Consider the following 23,347-nt stretch of genomic DNA (forward strand, 5'->3'; position numbering starts at 1 on the left):
ATGATATTCTAGACTCTAAGGACACACAGAGGTGAGCAAGTTAGCCCCTACTCTCACAGAACAAGTTAGCATCTATTGAAAAAAATATATAGAAAATAAAGAAGCTAGAATGTAAAACATTAAAACAAACAAATGACAATGAAATGCTTTAAAACAGTAATAAGTGCTCTAGAAAAAAATAAAAGAGAATTATATGATTTTACAGTGCACTTTGTTAGAAGTGGGGTGGACTATTTTATTTTATTTATTTATTTTATTTATTATTTATTATTTATTTTTTAGGCAAGGCAACCCTTGGTTGACCTCACAGATTGCAAGGACCTTGTCAGCTTACAATCCCTTATTTTTTTTTATTTTTTACGCCTACAGCACCTTGTCTTCCTAGGTGGTCTCCCATCCAAGTACTAACCAGGCCCAACTCTGCTTAGTTTCTGAGATCAGACGGGATCAGGCTTGTTCAGGGTAGCATAACTGTAGATGGGGTGGGCTATTTAAGATGGAGTGCTTAGGAAAGAACTCTCAGAGACTTGGAGTTATGAAGATTATGTGCGATGGAAGATAGATATTCAGATAGACAATTCTACTTGACTGTGAAGCATTGCTCACCATTGTATATCAGAACACAGTTGCTATTTAACAAATAATTATTGAAGTTGAATGAGTTATGATGCAGTATTATCATTGCAACAGAGGCTATGTGAATACTTGAACTTGCCTGTGGTAGAGTCAAAGGGACTCCAAAGGAGAGAACACATGAACTGAGACTTGAATGAAAGGTAACAGACTGGTGTATGAGTTTCGGAGGGCATTCAAACAAAGAAAGTAGGGTAGACAAAAAATGGAAATATGTGATAAAACAGAACTAAAAGCAATTTACAAACTCTGGGAAGCAAAGCAGGGGCTAAAGAGAGAGGCAGGAGTGAAGGGGACTTGTGTGCCATGCTAAGGAGTTTGAAACTTATCTGAAAAGTGATGGGGCTATGAAAGGCTTAGAGCAGAAGAGTGGTGATCGGCTTTGAGTGTTAAGAGTGCCTATTCTGTCAGCAAGTGCAAGGACATAAAAGCTCCTCTCTGTTTTTTCTTGCAGTTAATTCACTGTGCTCCTATGCAAAAAGAGCAGAAGACTTGGATTCAGAGACACTGGGTCTGAATGTCTGAGAAACAGCTTAAATAGGTTTGTAGTAGAGTGAGGGTAAGAGTTTGCTTCCTTGAAAACATTCTTTTCATTCTATTGGGTACCTAAAATATTCAGCTGATTTTATTTTAAAAGTCACAAAAGCCTCATGTCAAGAAAATTCTAGCATACAATGATTATTATAATTATATATGTGTATGACAATAAGATAATGAGGCACACAAAAAAACCGGTTCATGATTTCATAGTCATCCTTATATATGCGACACTTTCTGTTCTTTGACTACATTACAATAATTTGAATTGGGTGCTTGCTGTGAGTAGGAAGTTAAGCCTATTCCATTTCATTATTCCCAAATCCTCACAAAAGAAAATGAAAAGGTTTGGGGAAAAGGTAAGAAATCCAGTGTATTTTATTCTTCCTTGTCTCCTTTGTAAAATTTGGTCCCATTCTTAATTGCCTTCACTTGTTGCTATTATTTTCTTTCTTCTTGTATTTAAACATTGATAATTACTTTTCAACAGTATAATTTCACTCACTTGGATTTTGTGTAATTATAGTCCACTCACCTTTCCCGGTTAAGTAATGAAGAGTGTCTTTTTATTTCTGCAGCATCACTGCACGGCTCCTGTTTTTCTTCAAAAGAATGTAGACAAAATGAAGACAATCATTTTTGATGATCACACAATAAAGTGAACTGAAAGAAGTGTTAGCAATTCATTTATCGCTTGTATATAATTTAGCTTGTATTCGAACATCCTTTTGTAAAACTGCACCAGCACGTTCTCAAGGCAATTTATAATAACCTTTTAATAAAATGTATATAGTGTATATAATAATCCAAAAGCCTCTGTAAATTTTTTGGAATTTCTTTTTAATGATGCTTATTATCTGCTATTATTGTGTGCTGGGTGACTTGATTGGGACTGATTCCCTTCTCTCACTAGCCTCTGCCCAGACAACAACCTGTCTTCCTTCCAGTATCCTACTCTATTCTGTTTTGGGTTCAGGTTCAAAGACATCGACAGATGCCAATCAGAAATGTGTGTCCAGGAGAGTCTTACTTTAAAGCAGGAAGAAACTTAGAGTCATCTAGTAGGTCTTCTCACTTGGAAAACCTCAGAATTGTAGGTTTGGAGCAGCAGTTAGTGATTTGTTTACAGCCCACAGAGAAACAGAAATGCTTTGATCCTCTTGGATTGGTTTTAAGAGTGGGGACAGTATAAGCGATAAGTCAATGTGTACTTCTTCCATTTAGCTCTAGAATTATTTGTGATATCTGTTCAAATAGCTTGTAACCCCTTGCCAACAAGTTTAGGACCATTGAAGGCCAAGTGGAAAAAGACAAGGAACAATGAAAGTTTTAGATGGTGGATAAATGGCTGAGGATCTGTCTGACTCTTTTAAGGAAATATAAAAGAGAATACAGACAGAGAGGTTTTCCAAGCACATTGCAGGCACTGTTAGTTTTGCTCACTGACCTGCAAAGTGAAATTTTTTAACCAAACACCCAACTAATCCATAATTATAGTCATTTAAAAATATTTCACAATTTGTTCTTTCAAAACCCAGGATGAGTATTTAAAATTAAATATTAATTTTGGGATCAAAATTGTACTAACAATTTTTCCATTATAATTTGGAAACCCAACAGGCACATACTTAAAGGCATGGTAATAATTTGAAACTTCTGTGAAAGACTAGCTTTAAAATCAAGAAATCCTTACAAAAGAAATCCTGGTTGTGAAATTGCAAATTATTTTAATTAAGATGAAAAAGAAAAAGTGTGATTTCTTAGGGACCTCGCAAGTGAGTTCAAATATAAAGATGTGAATGACTAGCTGATTCAGTTACCTAAGCAACAAATTATGAAGGAAGGGAGAGCTTACAACCAAAAGTGAATGCAAAATGACGGCATGGATCAATACAAAAAGGATTATGAAAAATGGAGCCAAAATGAGCTGAGACTTGCTAATGAGACTAATAAAGGCTTTAAAACTTATTTTAGAGTAAGAAGATGCCAACAAAAATAATGGACTTACTGTTTAGGTCCAGTGGTATAAAATTAAAACAAGAGAATGGTATAATAATGATAATACATAATAAAATAATTATAGAAATAATAATGAATGGATACTGGGAAAATAAGGTTTTCTAAGTCCAGTCTGTTTCCAGCTTCTCTACCCAGGGAAACTGTTTTTGGATTGAATAAGATGGCAACTTTGTTTTTAAAAAAGTTCAAGTTTCTCACCTGAGACAAATTACAACCCAAGGACATGAAGAAACTAATAAATATATTTGTTGAATTACTTTTAGTGATCTCAGAGGAATCATGAAAAGTGGGAAAAAGACTAAATGATTGAAAACAGGGGAATGTCATTATAATTTTCAAAATAGATTCTGAAAATTATAGACCTGATCAACGCTCAACAAATTTCTAAATAGAATTCAATGCAGAGGGTGACATAAGTTCACTGTTGGGAATTTCAGGCACTGTGGCAGTGTTAGGAGCACTATTCTCAGGCAAGAGGTATCTCTCTGTCCCTTCGGAACATGTGAAGTTGGTGCTCTCTACCCTCTCTGATCCTCCCACTTCTGGAATAACACTTTTTTTTTTTTTTTAATCCAAGCTGCTGCCAGTCTTCTGATTTATAACCCACATAAGATATGTCACATAGTCATATTGAAAACAACTCAAACATTATAGCTAATCTAGGTAAACTTTGTTTTTTACCTTTTTTCATAAGAGAAACTTCCTTTTTTTCTTGTTTCAGTGAAACGTCAGTGTCACTTTGATCTAAAACCTGAAAAACAAGCTCTTTATTTAAAGCTGTACAAAAACACAGGACATATTAAGGGGTACAAGAACAACATTGAACTGTAGTGTCCATATCAGAGAAGAGACTGCAGTGTTGCCAGAAGTACAGTTTTATGTGCATGTTATTAAAGAAAACAATGTTGTAAAACACGATACTGGCATGCATCTCAAGGATGATTGCATTATAATTGTCATATTCACTTCCATCCTTTCTTTAAAGGGATTTTTTTTTTTTACATTTCTACTAATCTTTGTACAGATATTTTGTTAAATCCGTATCTTCATGTATGTAACAAGGACTCCAACAAATAAACCAAGTATCTGATTCACCTGGAGCAATCAAGAAGTCTCTGCTGTTTTGAGGAGGCTTACCACGCCCCTGGTTGCTACAGAACAGACAGACACAGCGTATAAGCTCAACAGCAGTGCAATGAAAACCTTGGGGAAGCTGGGGCCTGGGACTTGAGGCCCCAGTGCATGATGCGGAAGAAGATGGGGAGGGAGAGCATGCCTGCAATGTTGAAGAAAGGGACACCTTGTCCTTTTTAAATAGGAAATCTGTCTAAAAAGGTTTACAGAACCTTAATGTGTTAAATGCAGGGGCCATTGGGGACAGTATAAGCTGTTGGTGGCACCTGACAGTGAGAATATGAGTGTGTGTGGTATCAGGGAGGAAGCTACAGGGGGATTGGGAGAGTGGAGAGTGCCATTAGAAGCCGGGTCATCACTTTAGGAATCCTGCTAAAACCCAGTTTTTAAGGCTCACACAAAACAAATTTATATTTTGGGAATGTATTTCCTTAGATGAGAGAAGGAGAAAGGGGGAAATGGGAGGGAGGGGAAGGAAGGGGGGAGAGAGATAGAGGTAGAGATATTATATCCTTCAGGAAAACAGATCAAGAATGCTCTCTATATTATGTACTTTGTAAATTTGTGGGAAGGTGGAGAAATAGACAGCAGAAAAGGAAAATGGGGAAGGTGGGTAAGGCAAAAGCTCCTGCCTCCTTCTTGATCTGAAGGCCCCTGAACACGCACTAAGACACAACCGTGTTCCCCACTTCTACTACCTGGTGGAAGGCATGCTGCTGTTAGTTTTCTGGAGCTTACCCAATGTGTATGTATTCATCTTTCACGCCCCCTCTATCCTGCTAACAAACATGGGAGGGAGAGGCTATCAACACTCCTTTGCTCCCCTTCCAGGAAACACAGGCATTTGAAACTGTTATCAGGAAGCAGGTTACATGGGCACACATGTAGCCTAGCAACAAAAGAATTGTGAGGCTGTCCAACATTGCTGTATTCTACCTAAATCAAGAGGGGGAAAAAAAAGTCTTGTAGGTAGAGAAAAATAAATAAAACTGAGTCTCAGCTACTTTTGCCCATTTTAAAATATTTTTGTACTTACACTGTAAATAAAGTCATTCATGCTCTAGGAAGTAAATGAAATGTACATTTTTTTTTAAAGTTCATTTTTGCAAAATCTTAAATTGTATGCCTTATTTATTTCTAATATATTATAAAATTTAAAAGTTCTTATGATGTGCTGATATGTAAAGAAAATTCACATACTTTAAGTGTCTCTAACTTTGAACTAAATATATTTTTGACCAGTTTATAAGCAGTATAGACTGTTTCTCACAAAAGTTAACAGGAACCACAGGATAAGCTTACAAGAGGAATTGTATAATGCCTGATGTTTTAACCACTTTGCTATAATCTGTAATGATCCTGCTCAGGATGTGTTCATTTTCTTTGGTGAAAATCTTACCTATGATGAAAATCAGACAAGAGGGAAGTACCCAAGATTAATAAAAATGATAGCACTCCCAGCAGGGAACCTTTTTGCTAGTGGTGTTAACAACATAGTCTCATGAAATTATTTTTGCATTTTATTGTTTAGGTCCCTGCTCTGAGCTGTTTCCATAAGTATCAGCTAGGTCCCCTCACTCCAAAAATGTTACTTATACAAAGCTTTACCATCGCTATTGCAAGAGAAATTTCCTCTTTTTCCTTTCTTGTATTTTCTTAATTCTTTGGCATAGAAATGTTCAAAAGATTTTGGATAAACAATTCACAGCCTACACTATATCATTTTAAACAACACCATGTAAATACCTGAATTCACAGGATGCTCTCTTCTATTATAATGTACTTGTAGCTTTGAGGGTCTAAATTTTTTCAAGCTGAGACAAGAGACAAATAGTGTCATTGTCTTTTCAATGACACTATTTGTATATTTTGATACTACTTACAAAGCTTTCTTACATATATTACTTCATTTCATTATAAAAATGTTCTCTAGTCACTTAGACTTAACTGTGTTTCATACTCTGCTGTTTGGGGATATCTTTTTCCTAAGATTTTACCTCAGTCACAAAACAGTTAACACCTCTCACACAGTAAATAAGATTATAATTAAGTCTTAACATGGGGTTTTCAATATCGTAATTAAAATTATGTTAACAATGAACAGAGTGGGATTTGTCTGTTCTCCAAGAGATGCAATGGAACAGCATAATACCATATACTCAGTTTTGTAAAGCATCTATTTAAGAGGCTAAATAAGTTAGAGAAAGGAAACATACCACAGTTGGTTATGTAACATTTATCTAATTCAACTGTTGTTAAGGAAGCTGAAGAACCAGCTGGTATCACTTTACTTGGTTTCGTCTATTTCTTTGCTCCCTCAAAGTCCACCCAAAGCATCTATTATTATCAAGAATCCATGAAGGCTACCAGACCAGTAAATGCCTTCCTGCCAAACTCAAAGGCCCTTTCTGATTTCATTTTTCCATAGTTAACATCATGTTCTAGGCTCTTCCCTTTCATTGATTAATTTATTCAATAAAATTGATTCCCAGGATGGGCCACCCATTGTTATGGTGAAGAGAAAAAGTCCTGCCTTTAAATGCTTATTTCCTAGTGAGGAGAAAAAGATAGGAAATCAATAAAAAGGCAGATATGTAATATAATATCAGGTAATGTAAGTTCTGTGAAGAAAAATAACACAGGTAAGAGAAAGTTATGACATAAGTTCCTGCGTAACTGAGCCTAGTTGCCTCTTTGGGCCTTACTGTTCTCACCACACAACCTACATTTCTCTCTCTAGACACTTTTGCACAAACATCCAGGCACCCTCCTCTCTCAAGGTCTTGACTTGTTTGCTGTTGATTTGTTCTCCCAATATTTTTTCTAGTCTTTCCCCAAACATCCCCTCAGTCAGGCCTCCCTTGCCCACTCTATACAAAATTAAACCTCACCCTCACCACACCCAACACTGACACTTCCTATATGCTTACTCTGCTTTATTTTGCTCCTTAGTATTTACCATTATCTATCAAGTAACTCATTTTACTTACTTATCTTGTCTATTGTCTGATTCTCCAACTAGAATGGAAGCACCATGAGTACTGTCTATTTTTTTTTCATGCTCAATCCCCACTGTCTAGGACAGTAACTGACATTTAATGTACCTTAGAATTTTTTTAAAAAGTGGTTTCTCTTCTTTCCAGCACTGCTCCATTAACACAACATTTCCATATCACAAAGAGTTAATTCTTTAGACAAAATCTCTATGATTGAGTGTTCCTTCTAAAACGTTCCTAAAGCTCCTGACTGTTTACTACCTCAAGTACAAATTCTTATCTGGCTTTCAAAGATCTTCTCAGTGTTATTCTAAGTTATCTGGATGTAACTCCCCACCACCACCACCACGCCCCCCCCAGACCAGGGTCAGTCTCTACCTCTCCCTTTTCTTCCACAATCAATTTCACTCTCTGAAGTTGCATTCTTTACTCCCATCTCCTGGCCCACTCAATAAAGGCTGAAGTTGTTCTCTTTAGAATTATAGAAGGTGGTTTAAAATTTTTTTCATAACACAAAGAAAAATTTTCATTCTGTCATATTATCATCCCATTAACTCTCATAACAACCTTGAAAGTGGGTAATATTATTCCCATTTTATAGATTAAAAAACAGAAGATCTAAAATTGATACATGCACCAAAAAGAACAAAATATCTAGTAATAAATTTAACAAAACACGTGAAGGACCTATATAATGAAAACTACAAGAAACTATTAAAAGAAATTGAAGAAGATACAAAGAAATGGAAAGATATGCCGTGTTCTTGGATTGGAAGAATCAACATAGTTAAAATGACCATATTACCTAAAGCATTATATGGATTTAATGCAATCCCCATCAAAATCCCATTGGCATTTTTTAAAGAAACAGAACAAAATATCATCAGATTTGTATGGAAGCACAAAAGACCCCGAATTGCCAAAGCCATCTTGAGAAAAAAGGATGAGGCCAGAGGCATCACTCTGTCCGACTTCAAATTATACTACAAAGCGACAGTAATCAAAATGGCATGGTATTGGCAGCAAAACAGACACACAGGCCAGTGGAACAGAATCGAGAGTCCAGAAGTAAACCCATATTTATATGGGCAAATAATTTTTGACAAGAAAGCCAAAAACATACAGTGGAGAAAGGAAAGTCTCTTCAATAAATGGCGCTGGGAAAAGTGGAAAGCCACCTGCAAAAGAATGAAACTAGACTGTTGTCTATCACTACACACCAAAATTAACTCAAAATGGATTAAGGACCTGAATATAAGACCTGAAACAATAAAATGCAGAGAAAAAAACATAGGAACTAAACTCAAGGATCTTGGACTTAAAGAAGATTTTAAGAATTTGACCTCAAAGGCAAGAGAAGTAAAAACAAAAATAAATGAATGGGGCTACTACATCAAACTAAAAAGCTTCTGCTCAGCAAAAGAAACCTTTAACAAGGTAAAGAGACAACCATCCGAATGGGAAAATATATTTGTAAGCAATGCCTCTGATAAGGGACTGACATTAAAAATATACAAAGAACTCATATGGCTCAATAACAACAACAAAAAAACAAATGATCCAATCAAAAATTGGGCAGAAGACCTGAACAGATACATCCCCCTAGAGGACATACAAATGGCCAAGAAATAGATGAAAAGATGCTCAACATCACTGGCTATTAGGGAAATGCAAATCAAAACCACAATGAGATACCATCTCACACCTGTTAGAATGGCTATAATAAACAGGACAAGTAATAACAAATGTTGGAGAAGATGTGGATAAATAGGAATCCTCATACACTGCTGGTGGGACTGCAAATTGGTATGGCCACTATGGAAAGCGGTATGGAGGTTCCTCAAAAAACTAAGAATAATCTACCATATGATCCAGAAATCTCTCTGCTGGGTATTTACCCCAAAGACTTGAAAACCTATATCCAAAAAGATATTTGCACACCGATGTTCATAGCAGCATTATTCAAGGTGGCCAGGACATGGAAGTAACCGAAGTGCCCTATGATAGATGATTAGCTAAAGTGGTACATATGTACAATGGAATATTACTCAGCCATAAGAAGAGATGAAATACTGCCATTTGTGACAACATGGATGGACCTCGAGATAATCATGCTAAGTGAAATAAGCCAGACTGAAAAAGTTGAAAATCACATGATATCACTTATATGTGGGATATAAACCTAAAAGCAACAAACGAGCAGGAAAAACAAACAGAGATTCATGGACATGGACAATAGACTAGTAGTTACCAGAGGGTAGTGAGGTAGGGAGGAGGAAGGAGGTCGATGGAGCATAAGGGGTCAAATATGTGGTAACAGAAAGAAATCTAACTATGGGAGGTGAACACACACTGCAACATATATATACCTTGCTGCCAAGTTGTACATCCGAAACTTACTGGATTTCATTAACCAATGTCACCATAAAAAATTAAATAAATAAATAAATAAATAAATAAATGCACATACGATTAAAAAAAAAAAAAGTTGATACAACTGATAAGTGGCAGACAAGCCTGAATCTTAACCTGGGTTGGTGTATTGTAGTGTGGAACTTGTCCCCTTTTCTATAACATATGGCGATCTCATGGTTTTGTAAAATTGTCTTCCAATTTTCTTTCCCCTTAAGACAAAGTTCATATATTTTACTTTATTTTTTTGGTGTCCCTCAAAATCTCTAACATAGTATTTTTGAACAAATTTGTCTTAATTAGTACACGGTTCTTGGTAGTTTGCACACTGGCAATTGAATGTTTAGTTTTATTATAAGTAGCCCATGAGATTTTCCTTTAGATCAGGACAGCATCACATATTGTTTTTATGTCTATCTTTAAGTCTGATGGCAAGTTAAAGAATGATGCTGTAGAAAGTGAAAATAGACAATTTTTCCTCTAAAGCTCTTGGGGAAACTCTGGTTTCTATCTCATAAAGAAACTGGCTCTGCTTATGAAATTTCTGTTACTGTGAGCAATAATCACAGCATCATACAGGTTCATATAGAGGCGATGATAACATCACTAACCAGGAAAAATGACTGAGAAATGGCCTGCTTTTAAAATTAAAGCAACTTCAATCATCTGAAATCATGTTATTGCAACACCAAAACAGTTTCTCATTAAAAATCTGTTAAGAGTCAGAAAAAATATGTGTATTTAGAGTAAGTGTAGCTGGTTTAGGGACTAGGTAGGCACTAACCTACCTTTTGGGTTATTGAGCCATTTTTTCGCTTTTATTGTTATATGGTACTGACACCAAAGCAGAGTACTTATAGTTATTGTTTTTGGTTTTGTTGTTTGTTTGGCCATCATAGAGCATAAACGTAGATGTTGGAAAACTCATCGGCTCTTCCATATGTTCCTATGCTTTTATAAAATACTACAAAGGGCCTATCAATGACCCTAGGGACTCAGTGGGTTGATGTTTTTTTTGAACCAGAATAAGCCTATTTCAAAAGATGTCCAAACTGCTAAACAGGTGGAATTGGTAAAGGACATAGCTCAGTTCTAAGATAGGAAGATGATTCCAATCACTCATTCTTTTATTTATACATCTTTCTTGAACACTAGAAGGTACTGCTCTTTGGGTTAGACACTGGAGGTTACATCTTTCACAGTAAATACCAGAGGCTCCATTGCCAAACTCTTAAAATATATCTGTCAATGGTGATCTAGCCATCGAGGTTTTAAAAATGTCTTCAGAGTGGGAAAATAAAATAAATTTATCTGCTGGTATGACCTTGAGGCTAAGTGCAAGCCAAAGAAGAACTAAATGACCATAAATGATACAAGGGCTAAAGTCAGTCAAACCAAAAAAGCATTATGGTTCCTGCTTATTAAATAGGCAGGTCTAGCCAAACCTTAAATAACCACACCATAGGTATTCTTTCACTGTTTTAACAATCTGGATTTGCCACTGACATCCAAAACAGTAACCAAGAGATTATTATTATAAATTATGAAAAAACAACAAATACCAGTATGCAGGAAAATGTAAATGTTGCTTCATATTAGAATTAGATAATTTGAATAATGTCCATTTGGTGTATGTGCTCCATCAAGATGAGTAAAAGCATGTACATGTATAACAAAATGTTAGTACTTTCATCATTCCTACTTGAGTCTAAGCAAATTAATTATTCCTACCCAACTTCTCTAATTTACTGTTGGCACCGGTAATTTTATTCCCCTGGTATTCCTGAATTTTTAAGCTTCCTTCAAATTAATCATTTGCTTTCTTGACTATCTGTTATGGTCTGGCAGCCTAATTTTCCCAGTCACCTATCAGAACAGATCCCCTAGGATGTCTAGTCATGTAGAGTCAGTTATCTCATCTGATAACATAACTTGAGCCTGCTGGCCTCTTTGTTAGGATGCTTGGTAATCTTGTCCCCTTGCTTCATTTTTATTTTTCTTGCTTCTATTAAGCATGGTGCAGTGAAGCTGATCAGAATGCATCATTTTGAGGGATCCTGGGGTTGTAAGGAGCTCATATGCCTAATTTTCCCTGGAGTCAAGTTGAACTGCCAATGTTCATATGGCAGTGCACCAGAGTTTTTAATTGAACTCAGACAAACCCTTAATTACAACAGTACCACAGGGCACTGCTCCGGCAAAGCAGAACTCTAGCAACCTTTCCTCAGACACTGATTCCCTTGATGGAAGCTGGACATCTATAAGAGGTGTTATAAAAGAATTTCTACTTCCTTCCCATCTGGGGTTTACTGAGACAGGTTTGAACTTTACACACAGGTTTAGAAATGCTTGAGGCTAAAACGGTTCAGAATATTCAGTGTTTGTTAAAAGAGAGGACAAGGCATGTGTTTTGAGCATGGAAAATGGAAAATAATAGGATTTTCTAGAGACCAAAGTTCAGGTCATGACCACAAACATATTACTAGAATGGGCAAGGAGAAGACTCTCTTTCCAGAAATCACCCAGTAGATGATGATCTTGATGATTATTATGGGACTTAGTTTGACTGGAAGGAGAAAAGCTAGGTCTTGAGCAGAAAAGAGTTTTATTATATAGGTCAGATTTAGGGTGGACAAGGGGAGAAACGGGTTAAACGGAAGTTAGCTTAAAGTGGGCAGGGAATGGATGATAGATTGATGTTTTAAAATAAATTCAAGACTCTTGGCTGGAAAATACCCATCCGCAAAAACTTTGGAAACCTGTCTAAACCAAAATGCTAAATGTTAATCAATGCAGTATTTGTATCTTGAAATCCTCATCTCTGAGTAAAGTGTATTTGTGTATTCCAGCCAACCTGTATGGAACAGGCTGGTTAAATCAATGTAAGAGATAGGATATAGAAATGGATGATAAAGAGAAAAGTCATAAAAAGGAGTAGTTAAGAAAATGGGAGCTGAAGTCGAACAGCTAGGGTTCAAGGTGACCACTCCTGACAGTGTAACCCTAAGTAAGTTTGTTTTCCTCATCTATAAAATGGGGATGAAAACAGTTCCTACTCCTCAGGTTATTAAAAGCATTAATGAGATGATGCATATGAAGTACAGGACCTGAATTCCATCATGGCCACATCAAAAAAAAGAAAAGACTTACTCTATTAAAACTCACATGTGTGTGCACACACAGAATTTCAGAAAATGCGGTTTTACAGGGTCAGAGATAATAAATCTGAATCACAATAGTTACTCTGAAATGCTGCAGGTAACTGTAGCTATGCTAACAAGATTCTGAAAAATAATGAAAGAAGTTTGCTGTACTATAGACTGATAGCCCTATACATATTGTCTCCAAAGGTCCAACTGGGAGGCTGTCTAGGGCATTTTGAAAAGGATTAAGATGTCTTTTTAAAAACTTCTCATTATTTTCATGACAATTTTTTAATCTCTAGAAAATGGCTGGAGTTTTAACTGTAACCGTGTTGGAGACTTCCAAAGCTCCAGATCACATGCAAGGTCTTACCAAGAACTCTCAGTGCATAGACTGAAAATGAATGTCCTGTGCTGGTTAAAAGGCCAAGCATAAACTAACATCAAAAAAGAAAAAAATGCCATGGAAGTGACACCAACAGAATGTATGATCAGAAGCAACTGAATACAAGAAAAATGAAGCCCAACACCACATGAATGATTGGGAGCATGTTGAATGTGATACAAAATGTAGAGCAAATAGACAAACATTAAAAGTAACTAGAAAGTAAAGATTATCCATTGAGAAGGGAGAAAACAAAAGAGAGAGAAAGAGGGAATGAGTGAGTGTGTGTGTGTGTGTGTGTTTTAAATAGCTTCAGTAGACTGTAGGCCTTGGAGAAAAAGTACATGAAGAGCATTCAAACAAGAATTAGGGGAGTATGAGAGGAAGACATGAAAACAGATCAAACCGTTGTAACCCCGAGTGCAAGCAGATGAGGTGATTTTGGAGAATGAATGATAACATAGCTGAAATAATCACCAACAGTCAGATTCAACATAAATCTAAAATGTTATCAATGTTCTTATCATTTTACTTGAAATTGCACAACTGTCAGAATGAGAGCCATTGTGAGTGCCTGAAACTTGAAAGAGAGGCATATGAAGTATTCTAATATGAAAAAAAAAAAAATCCTCTCGAAAGGCAGACTGACGGACATTATTAACCCCACAAAAGAGAGAATGTGATCAGAATGAAGTCATTCCTCCTATAATGTGAAAAAATACACTCACAGGGCACAAGTGGGCACAGAGCAAGGGGATGTGGCTCTTTTAGGGTTATAGTAGCATTGGTAACATCACCCCATCACCTCTTTTGGGGAGGAGGACACAGCAGGCTGATTTAGCTGCAAGCCTTTTGAATATTCAGGCACACAGCTCACCAGCAACTGTCAGATTGCAATTGGCCAGCCCACACAGATCAACATAAAGAGAAAGAATGCACAGTGTAAGTTAGTCTGCGACTTTCAATTGGACTGAAGCTGTATTTACGTTTTAGATGACTAAACTGCCATTATGGTCTTATACGACAGTCTCATGAGTTTGGTAATGGGAAATCATCCCTGTGAGATGAACTTTCTTTGAAGAGCTGAACATTATATTTCTGAACCCAAAGATAAGACACTACAAATTTACCAAAATAATAAAAACCACCCGAGGGAGGGTACTTTAGGGAAAGGGGTTGTCCTTTGTGGTAGCTAAATGTTCTTCCTTAAGTGATAACCTCTTGCAGCACTGCTAGTCAGCCCTGAGTGCCTTCCTTCTTTAAATGTGCCAGGTACAGGGTTGGAATTAAAGCACCTGCTTGCACATGCACACACACACTACAGTTAGAAGATATCTGGGAAGGAGCCCAGGGGTCAAGAAGAACCATTTTTTAATTTCTGAGTTTTAGAAAGTACAGAGACACAAACATTCTGAATTAGTTTCTACTAAAAATTACTGCAACCACAGCCAAAGAGAGAAATTGATATACAACTCTGGATAATGCATATTCATCCAAATTAGTTAAATGCCATTGAGTTTGAAAACAGACTTACTCCTAGAATCACAGTGACACAAATAAATGATACTACACACATATACACAAGGAACTTAAGAACTTGAGAAATGTTACATAAAAAGACAACAATTTCAATATAAATGTCATACATAATTTATGAAAAAGCACCTGCTAAAAGTTGTATGCAAAGTTTAGAGAGATGACAAAGTGATGTCTACATGAAAAACACACTAAAACTTAGAAGATTCTGCAAAGCAGGTGGTGACTAGTACTGTTTACCAGTATAGCTATATCACATCTTGCTTCAGAGAGATAAACAGAGGTGGTGGTTATTTATAACATTAGTTGCAGTTTTCTCTTCCTTTTTGGTTTCTGATTAAATTTTTACTCTTTTCCTTTGGAAAATACTTTGGTGCTCCCTTTCACATCTTGGATTTAGTTGTTCCTTATTGTCAATGTGAAGGTTCTCTCCTGCTCCCTTTTACAAATCACTTCTAGACCTTTTCGAAAACCCTTCAGATGGCTTCTTAAAACAATCAGAATTTATGGATAAAGTGATATGATGCCTGGGAGTAATGAAGGTGGAAATAACAAATGAAATAAGACTTGGCCAAGAGATGATCATTGTTGGAGATGGAAAATGAGCACATAGGAGTTGATTGTACTAAGTTTGAACTTTTCTGCAATGAAAAATTTTAAAAATGAAACCAATTATTATTTCAACATGTACTTTATAACAATGATTTTCTGCTGAAGGGCACAGAAATTGGGCTTAAGTCAGAAGACTTTATTGGCTCACTGGTAATTAAAATCTACTCTATAATTCCAAATAGCATTTTGAGGTACCTTATCTAAAGACATGTATAATGAGGCCAGGATCTTGTCTAAATACTCTCACTTATATTATCATGTCAAAAAGAGTGACCATCTAGGTGATTATAGTTATTATTATTTAAAATTTAGCTATGAGCTTCCTGGCAATAAAGGTAAAAAGAGAACTATAGTAAGTAATAAAATCTGTATTCTGATAAAAGAAAATACCAAATAGTTTTTTTTCCTGACATTAAACTCTAATGCCTAAATGAACATTTTTATTATAATACAAAGAACACTGTATAACATAGTGGACAATGTCTTTAACATGGCTTCATAGATGAAGTGTTTCTCATATAGCCAGGCTTTGAGTCAATTCTTCCTAAATACCAAGGGCTTTTACACTGGTTCAGTGAGGCAAATCAACTCTGCTGGGGTCTACGATAGAGTAATCCAGGTCTGTAGCTCTTTGATATCAACTACCAAGTTAGAGCCAGAGATATATAACCTAGGGGAGTAAATGGAAAGTATGTCCATATTTCTTGAACAGACTTCTCTTAGCAGGGCCAAATTTAAGTCAATTTAGAACTATACTTTCTGGTGAGAATTCATAATAAGAATTACAGAAAGGTTCATGTTTTGGATTTGGACATGCAGGTTTCAGGATGAACTTCAAGTTATGTATAAAGTTTATATGTACCTACATGTTAAAGCTTTCTCACTCTGATAACTAAAATGAAAGGCATCGTGAGCTAGTGATCAGGAGGTATAAGTCCCACTTAAATTTTTATTAGTTTGTGTACTTGGACAAGTAACTAACTTTTCTGAGTCTTCTTTCTTCACCTAAAAACTAAGTCACTCAATTAAACGTTCCAGTTACTTTGAGGCACTAATGTGAAGTGCTTCTTGGATTTCTCTAATCTTTATGAATGTGAATGAATTTCAAGGTGTCATTTAGTCAGTAAAGTTCATCTCACCAGGATTAGATCTGGATAGCTGTTGCTGGTTTCAACTTCAATCAAAGTCTTACATTCTTGCACAAGGTTCTGATTCTGCTTCCTTTTCACTTCCCAAGAAGAGGCCTATAGCAAGGTATTAACAACAACAACAACAACAACAACAAAAAATACAAGGATCAGTAGCAATCAACGTCACATATTAAACTACCTTCATTCACCCTTTATTAACTTCTGTACAGAAGCAAACTTTTGTAGGATAAACAGAGGAAATTCAATTTCTGATCTTTGCCCTCAAGAAGAATATGACTTAGATAAGTGTATGTTAAGGTTAAATAACAATAGGTGACAATAAAAAAGAATATCATCAGACAAATTAAATATGAAAAGAGTGGTGTAGACCATGGCACTCGCAGTCAATCAAAGGTTTATAGTATTTTACAATGGATCTTCATGAAGTGCTGCCCATATGCTGAATAAATAATGTACTGTATGGATATGCACATTGTTCTTAAAATTTATGTAGATGTTGGCAGAGGGTTGGGGGGAGATATATATTCGTTTCAGAATATCTATGCTGACAAACAAACATGACAAACAGAGACTCATGGACATGGACAATAAAGTAGAGGTTACCAGAAGGTGGAAGGGAGGGAGGAGGCAGATGGGGTACAAGGGATCAAATATGGGGTGACTGACAGAAAGAACTCTAACTATGGGTGGTGAACATACAATGCAATATACATATGACTTACTGTTGAATTGTACACTTGAAACTTACTGGATTTCATTAACCAATGTTACCATAATACATTAAATAAATATTAATAGCCTCGTTTAGCATCTGAGATATAGGAAAATTTTTCTTATTTTAACGTTAATATTGCTTCTCCACTTCTAAATATATGTTGTAATCTTTTAAAAATATATATCTATGCTGGCTTTCTCTTATAATATCAGTCTTAATTAATAGATACTAAATTATCTGAGATGTTTGCAGTGTTTTGTTTTGTTTTTGTTTTTGTTTTTGTTTTTGACATTGAAAGGATGTCCTCATACTTGAAAATGTGAGAAACAATTAGAATAGAAAATTTATGATTCAAGGAAAGGTTTTCTTTGATTGGAATGGCTAGAGGAAGATTCTTAGCACAGTTCTTAGAGCAAGAACTGTGTCAATCTGAGTCAAAAGCACACAGCCCAGAGTAAATGCTTAATGTTTTGTTTGTTTGTTGAGTGAAATGAATTAACAAAGGACTTGGGGAGAAATCAAAAGGAATTAAAAATTGCAGATATAAGAAACAGTAAATATATTACTTTTATTGGGAGCCCTATGTTTTAAGAAATGTGGAGAAAGCTGTTCGAGATTAAAAAGTAAAATCTTCTGAGAAATGTAAGGGTGTGATAAAAATTCTCTAGGAAGAACAGTTAATTAATTACCTGTATTAACAGAGTTGAACTGTGGTACATATAAGCTAAAATGCTAATTCTAGAGCCATTATATCAAATTTTTGTAGTACATAATAAGATTTACTCAGAGCATATCTGCCTTCCTAATTCCCTGGATTTAAGCTAATATTAAAATTAATTACAGTTTTGCATTTTCTTTGATTATGTTTATTGGACAGGATATTAAAATTTTACTGCAAATAATCCTCAATTGAAAGTTGTTTCAATTGCAATTTAAAACCTGATTAAATTCCTTTTTCAACAGTTTATAAAGAATTACACAGTCTCCTAATCTATCCACCTCACTTCTAAACTTTTGTAAGTATAGAATATCTTCAAAGTGAAATATTCTTACCTTTCTAAGAGTTGACATACAACCTGTCTCTTAACTTTCCACTTGCTAATTAATCCATTCTAACCTTCTACCCTCTCACTCCAACAAAAACAATAAAATTCTTCCTGAGATCATCCCTATTATCTCTAAGTCATTAAGTCAATGGACATTTTTTAGGCCTTTGGCCTCTTGACAGAATTTAACCTTTCTGACCATCTCTTCATGAATTGTTCCCCCTTTGTTTTTTCTCTTGGCTTTAATGATTAAACAAATCCCTGTATTTTTCTCTTACTGCTCTAGCTATTCCTTCACAATCACTTGTGCATACATCCTCAGACAGCTTAGCCATAAGATGCTAAAATCCCTCAAGTTTCTATCTAGTCTTACTTTTCGTCTTACCCTTACTCCATATTGGTGTGTCCTCTTGGAAGTCTCAAACTGTGTAAACTGAACTCATGCTCCTCTTCACAAACCCAGCCACCTTCCAGGATTTCCTACTTCAATGAATAGAATCACCATCCAAAATGGTTCAAGAGCCAAGAATTTTTGTAGTTATTCTTGCCATTTACCTCTGCTTTACTGTTTATATCCAAATATCACCAAGAAGGCTCAGTGTATATATGTACACATTACACTAAGTGAATATATTTAAAGTAAAAATTGTCTTATATTAATACTTGGGCACACTTCAACTTCTCAATCACTTGTGTGTTTTTGGACCATGTGACCTACCCATAAAATATCCCAACAAATCCCAAATCTTGAATTTGCAGTTAATGAGTGTTACTTGGGGTTTAAGGATATATGACTATAAAGTGATAAAACTACTTTTTATATAGGGTATTACAAACATGTAGCATTTTGGACACAGCAAAGATTGAATAAATTTCTGCTGAATATATGAACTTCTATGTATATGATACGTAATTCAAAGTAAAATTCTGACAACTGTAGACAGATTCACCTTGGCCTCAAAAAATTTATATTTAGGGCCAAAATTTCACAATTATAAGGAATGGGACTTCAAATATTTTAAGAAAATGAGCTACCCAAAAACAATATGAAAAAGCTGACTTAGGAGGTAATGAGTCTCCATCACTAAAGATTTTCAAGAAAAGTCTATACACCATTTGCCAAAGGTACTACAAAGGAATGTGTGAAATATTTCTGTAATGTAACTATTGTTCAAAAGAATTCCCTTAGAAAGAACCATGCCCAAAATATTTTGCCTTCCACTATGCTTAACACAGTATCTTAACACAATGCAGAAGTTCAGTAGATATTTGCTGAGCAAATCAGTATGTTGCTTTCAGAGTGTATGGCAATTCATTTTAATATTTTCTATGGTGGCCCATATCCACCCTAGAAGGATGAATTTAACTTGGGGAAACAGTAAAAAGGCATTAGAAGTCAAATTTGATGAACAAGGAAGATAAACTAGGCAATAAATTTTGGCTTATGAAAGATTTAAAATGGTAGTGAGATCATGTCTGTAATCATTTAGCCCTGAATCTGGCACAGGGTAAATGCTCACACGGTTCTAAGTACTGTTATTATGATAAACTGAATCTGAAGGTGAATTCTCAAAAAAACAAAACACAAAACAAAAAACAAAAACAAAAAAAACCACACACACACAAAAAACAAAACCCAAAAAACAGAAAACCAATTGAGAGTAAAATTATAAGAATGAAAGTACAATGATTCTTCTAAAAGAAGAAACTCATTTGGATACGTTGCCATTCTGGGTGGTGTCTTTGTTAAAATCAGTCTCAGTACAACTACTTAGTTGTACTATCGAGATTACATTCCATTTTTCCAGAACCTTGACTACAGGGATAACTACCAATTGTAAAATTTGGCTAAGCATTTTTGCTATAAAGCATTGAATGAAAAGTCCTCAAGATTACAGGTTTATCCTCTATGAATATGTCTCTCTTTAATACAGATTTTAAAAATCTTTTTCTCATCAAGATATTCTTCAGTTAGTTGAAGGCTGATATTAGCAATCTGCTTTTCTTTCAAAAAAAAAAAAGACTACAGAAGAAAAAACGGAAGTTGGGATCCTGTCCAGGAAACTCAGATTACAATGTATATACTATAATTAGAGTGCTTGAAAAATGTGAAAATGAAGCAAAACCTTTCCCAAATGCTATTTTCAGGGTAAATGAATTACTATACATTTGGGGAACAAGAAAAGAAAAAATAAATAAAACCCACCTGGGATCTCTTGGCTAGTTTGACATTTTCCGGCAGGGCTGCTGGATGTTTCTGCCGTTGTTTCACTTTCCTCTGTGTAGACTTCTTCATAACTTTAGTCTCTGAAATGTACTCTACATCAGAGTCCGTCCCTTCCATGTTTCTTTTCTGGCCTCTGTGGCTAACTGAAAGCTCAGAGGATGCAGGAGATTCATGCTTCAAGTCATTACCTGAAGATCTGATTTTCTGAGATTTTGTATTTTCCTTAAATAACAAAGAACATATTTTTATTTTTTTGGTAGCCAACTTCTTTATCACTAATCACATTTCCCTCAAAACCTTATGACATTAGGTGATATTTATTACTTAAAAAGGAGAAGCTTTGAAACAGTCTTTAGCTGATGTATACCACTGTAAAGGCTCATTCAGAATCTGATTCAGCAGAGCTGGACTTAGTCAACAAATCTAATTATCAGGATGCAGAAGACCCCGAATTAAGAACAGGATGCTTCCTGACTTCCTCCCAAGAGATTTGCTGGCCTTTGGCTCCTTGGTGTGTGTATATATATCAGTAATTTATTTATATAAAAGTTGGCTGAGGTTTACCAATCCCATCATCTGCCTGTTAAGAAATGTGAATAACTAAAATTGTAGCATTTTCCATATTTTTTGTGTATGATCAGTGTAACTGAAAGTTTTATCTAAAGATTAAAAAACCTCATGTACACTTTAAATTTTAGATAATAACAGATATTTGAGAAATATAATGTAATATGACATTTAGCAAAAACAAGAAGCAATGTAGGAATTACATTTTTAATGTATTTCTAGGCAAATATATATCCAGAGATAGAATCTCAGAATCTCTCTCTCTCTCTTTATACACACACACACACACACACACACACACACACACATACACACATGCATGATTAACTCTATATAAATATATATATAACATAGACATCCATAGAAAATATTGGAAAGAAATACATTAAAATTAAAATATTTAAAATGGTCATCATCTCCAGGAAGATAATAGGTGATTTAAATTTTCTTATTTTCTGAGTTTTTCCTAATAAACATTTCATTCTAATATATATATATATATATATATATATATATATATATATATATAAGGGATGGCAGTTTAAAAAAATTCGTTAGTGCTCACTTTCTGAACCTCATAAACCATGATGATATTTGGCCCTTAATAGCCTTTCTTTCATATGAGAAACATGACACGAATGGCTCAATTTTACTTTAATTACTCACCTTAGATGCTGAAGTTTGGCAGGTGGTAGTGAACTCAGTAATCCTACTTGTTGGTATAAATTGAAGCTTTTATGAAAAAAAGTCATTATACAAATGTGAGTAAAAATAATTTTCAATTGCCATATTACAATACTTCAGTATTATTTCTTATACAAAAAGTTTCAAGATTATATATCCTCACCGATAATTATTAAGGGGTAACTTTCAGTTCAGGTACACTGTACCAGTGTTCTGATTAGTGGTGACTCGATGGTACAAGAGAATCCAGTCGTTTGTTGAAGCATTACAGATCAAATGTCTTATGAGCAACTTCAGGGTGGCACTGTATCAAACACCATCTCCACAGCCTCTGTCTTTTACTCTGGAGACCCTTTGTGCTCCACTTTCAGGTCCTAGCATCTTGAATCCTGATCTTCAGTGACAGCTCTGTCTAGTTAAGGGCTCTAAGCCTGAGCTTCAAGGGACATTTGAGGGTAGACTGGACTTAACTGTGTTTCTACTAACTCGATGCTGCCTTATCTGCAACATCTAGCTGCTGCTCTGTATTCAGAGGCATAGCTAAGAAGAGAGGACGAATTTGCTCTTCCTGAAAAAGCACCTTTTAAGCTAAAATTTGACATTTTCATTGTTATCCTAAAATGACGAGACATTAATGAAACAGAGAGAAGATAAAGAGTAATTCAGGCTCTGTACCCCGGGCCCAGATTCATTACCCTTGGGATGAAACCCTGGTTAGGGGTCTGCTTGCATCTCCTTTTTGGCATACTCATTATAGTTTACTGTGCCACTGTGGTATCCAGTTTGGTCCAGATTCTCTAGGACAGAAAATTTACTTTTCTTCTGTTAAGCACCCTATCCCCAAAATTGAAGTCCTGACTCTGATTAAGGGATGTATCTGCTCGCCATTGAAAATTTTCCAATATGGATGGCCTGCATAGATTTTGAAATGGTGACATTCCTCCGTCCTGAGATCCAAATGTCCCTTGGTGAATCTTATGAACTGCAGTTACCTTTAAGGCAAACTTTCCAAAACTGAATCCATTATTTTGTCTCCGTACCTGCACTTACTCCCAACCAGTACTTCCTAGTGCTTCCTATTTCCTCTTTTACCAGTGACATCACCCAACACCCAGACATCCAAGCTAAGTTATCTTTGGTTTATCATCATTCTCAATATGTCCATTTAATCAGTGATCAAGCTTTGTGGATTTCTCTCCTTAAATCTCTTTTAAATTCAAAACTTTGCACTAGCCTCAGGTCTCTATACTTGTTAAAGGCCTTTATCATCTCTCAAATATTTTCTGTAATCTCATTTTCTTGCTTCTAGTTCAGAGACTGCTCTTGACCTATGTTACAACCACTTTTTACACAAAATTAGTCCCTTCATTAAAATAAGGAAGAGGAGGAGAAAGGGTAGGGGAGGTGGCATTCTCAAAATTAAATACATGCGATTAGAATCACCTTGTATGCCTTAAAAAAAAATTACTAATGCCATGTCCTTGTACCCTAAAAGTCTAATTTAATTGTGTGGGGTGGGGCCTGGTATCGGTATTTTTTAAAGCTCTCCA

At 35.4% G+C, this 23,347-nt stretch overlaps 1 pseudogene; it reads right to left on the reverse strand.

Annotated features, from left to right (window-relative positions):
• Positions 1 to 360: 360 nt before the first annotated feature.
• Positions 361 to 479, reverse strand: LOC120598239 (uncharacterized; annotated as a pseudogene).
• Between the last annotated feature and the right edge of the window lie 22,868 nt (positions 480 to 23,347).

Source organism: Pteropus medius, unplaced genomic scaffold (assembly GCF_902729225.1).
Source record: "Pteropus medius unplaced genomic scaffold, Ma_sr-lr_union100, whole genome shotgun sequence".
NCBI classification, from domain to species: domain Eukaryota; kingdom Metazoa; phylum Chordata; class Mammalia; order Chiroptera; family Pteropodidae; genus Pteropus; species Pteropus medius.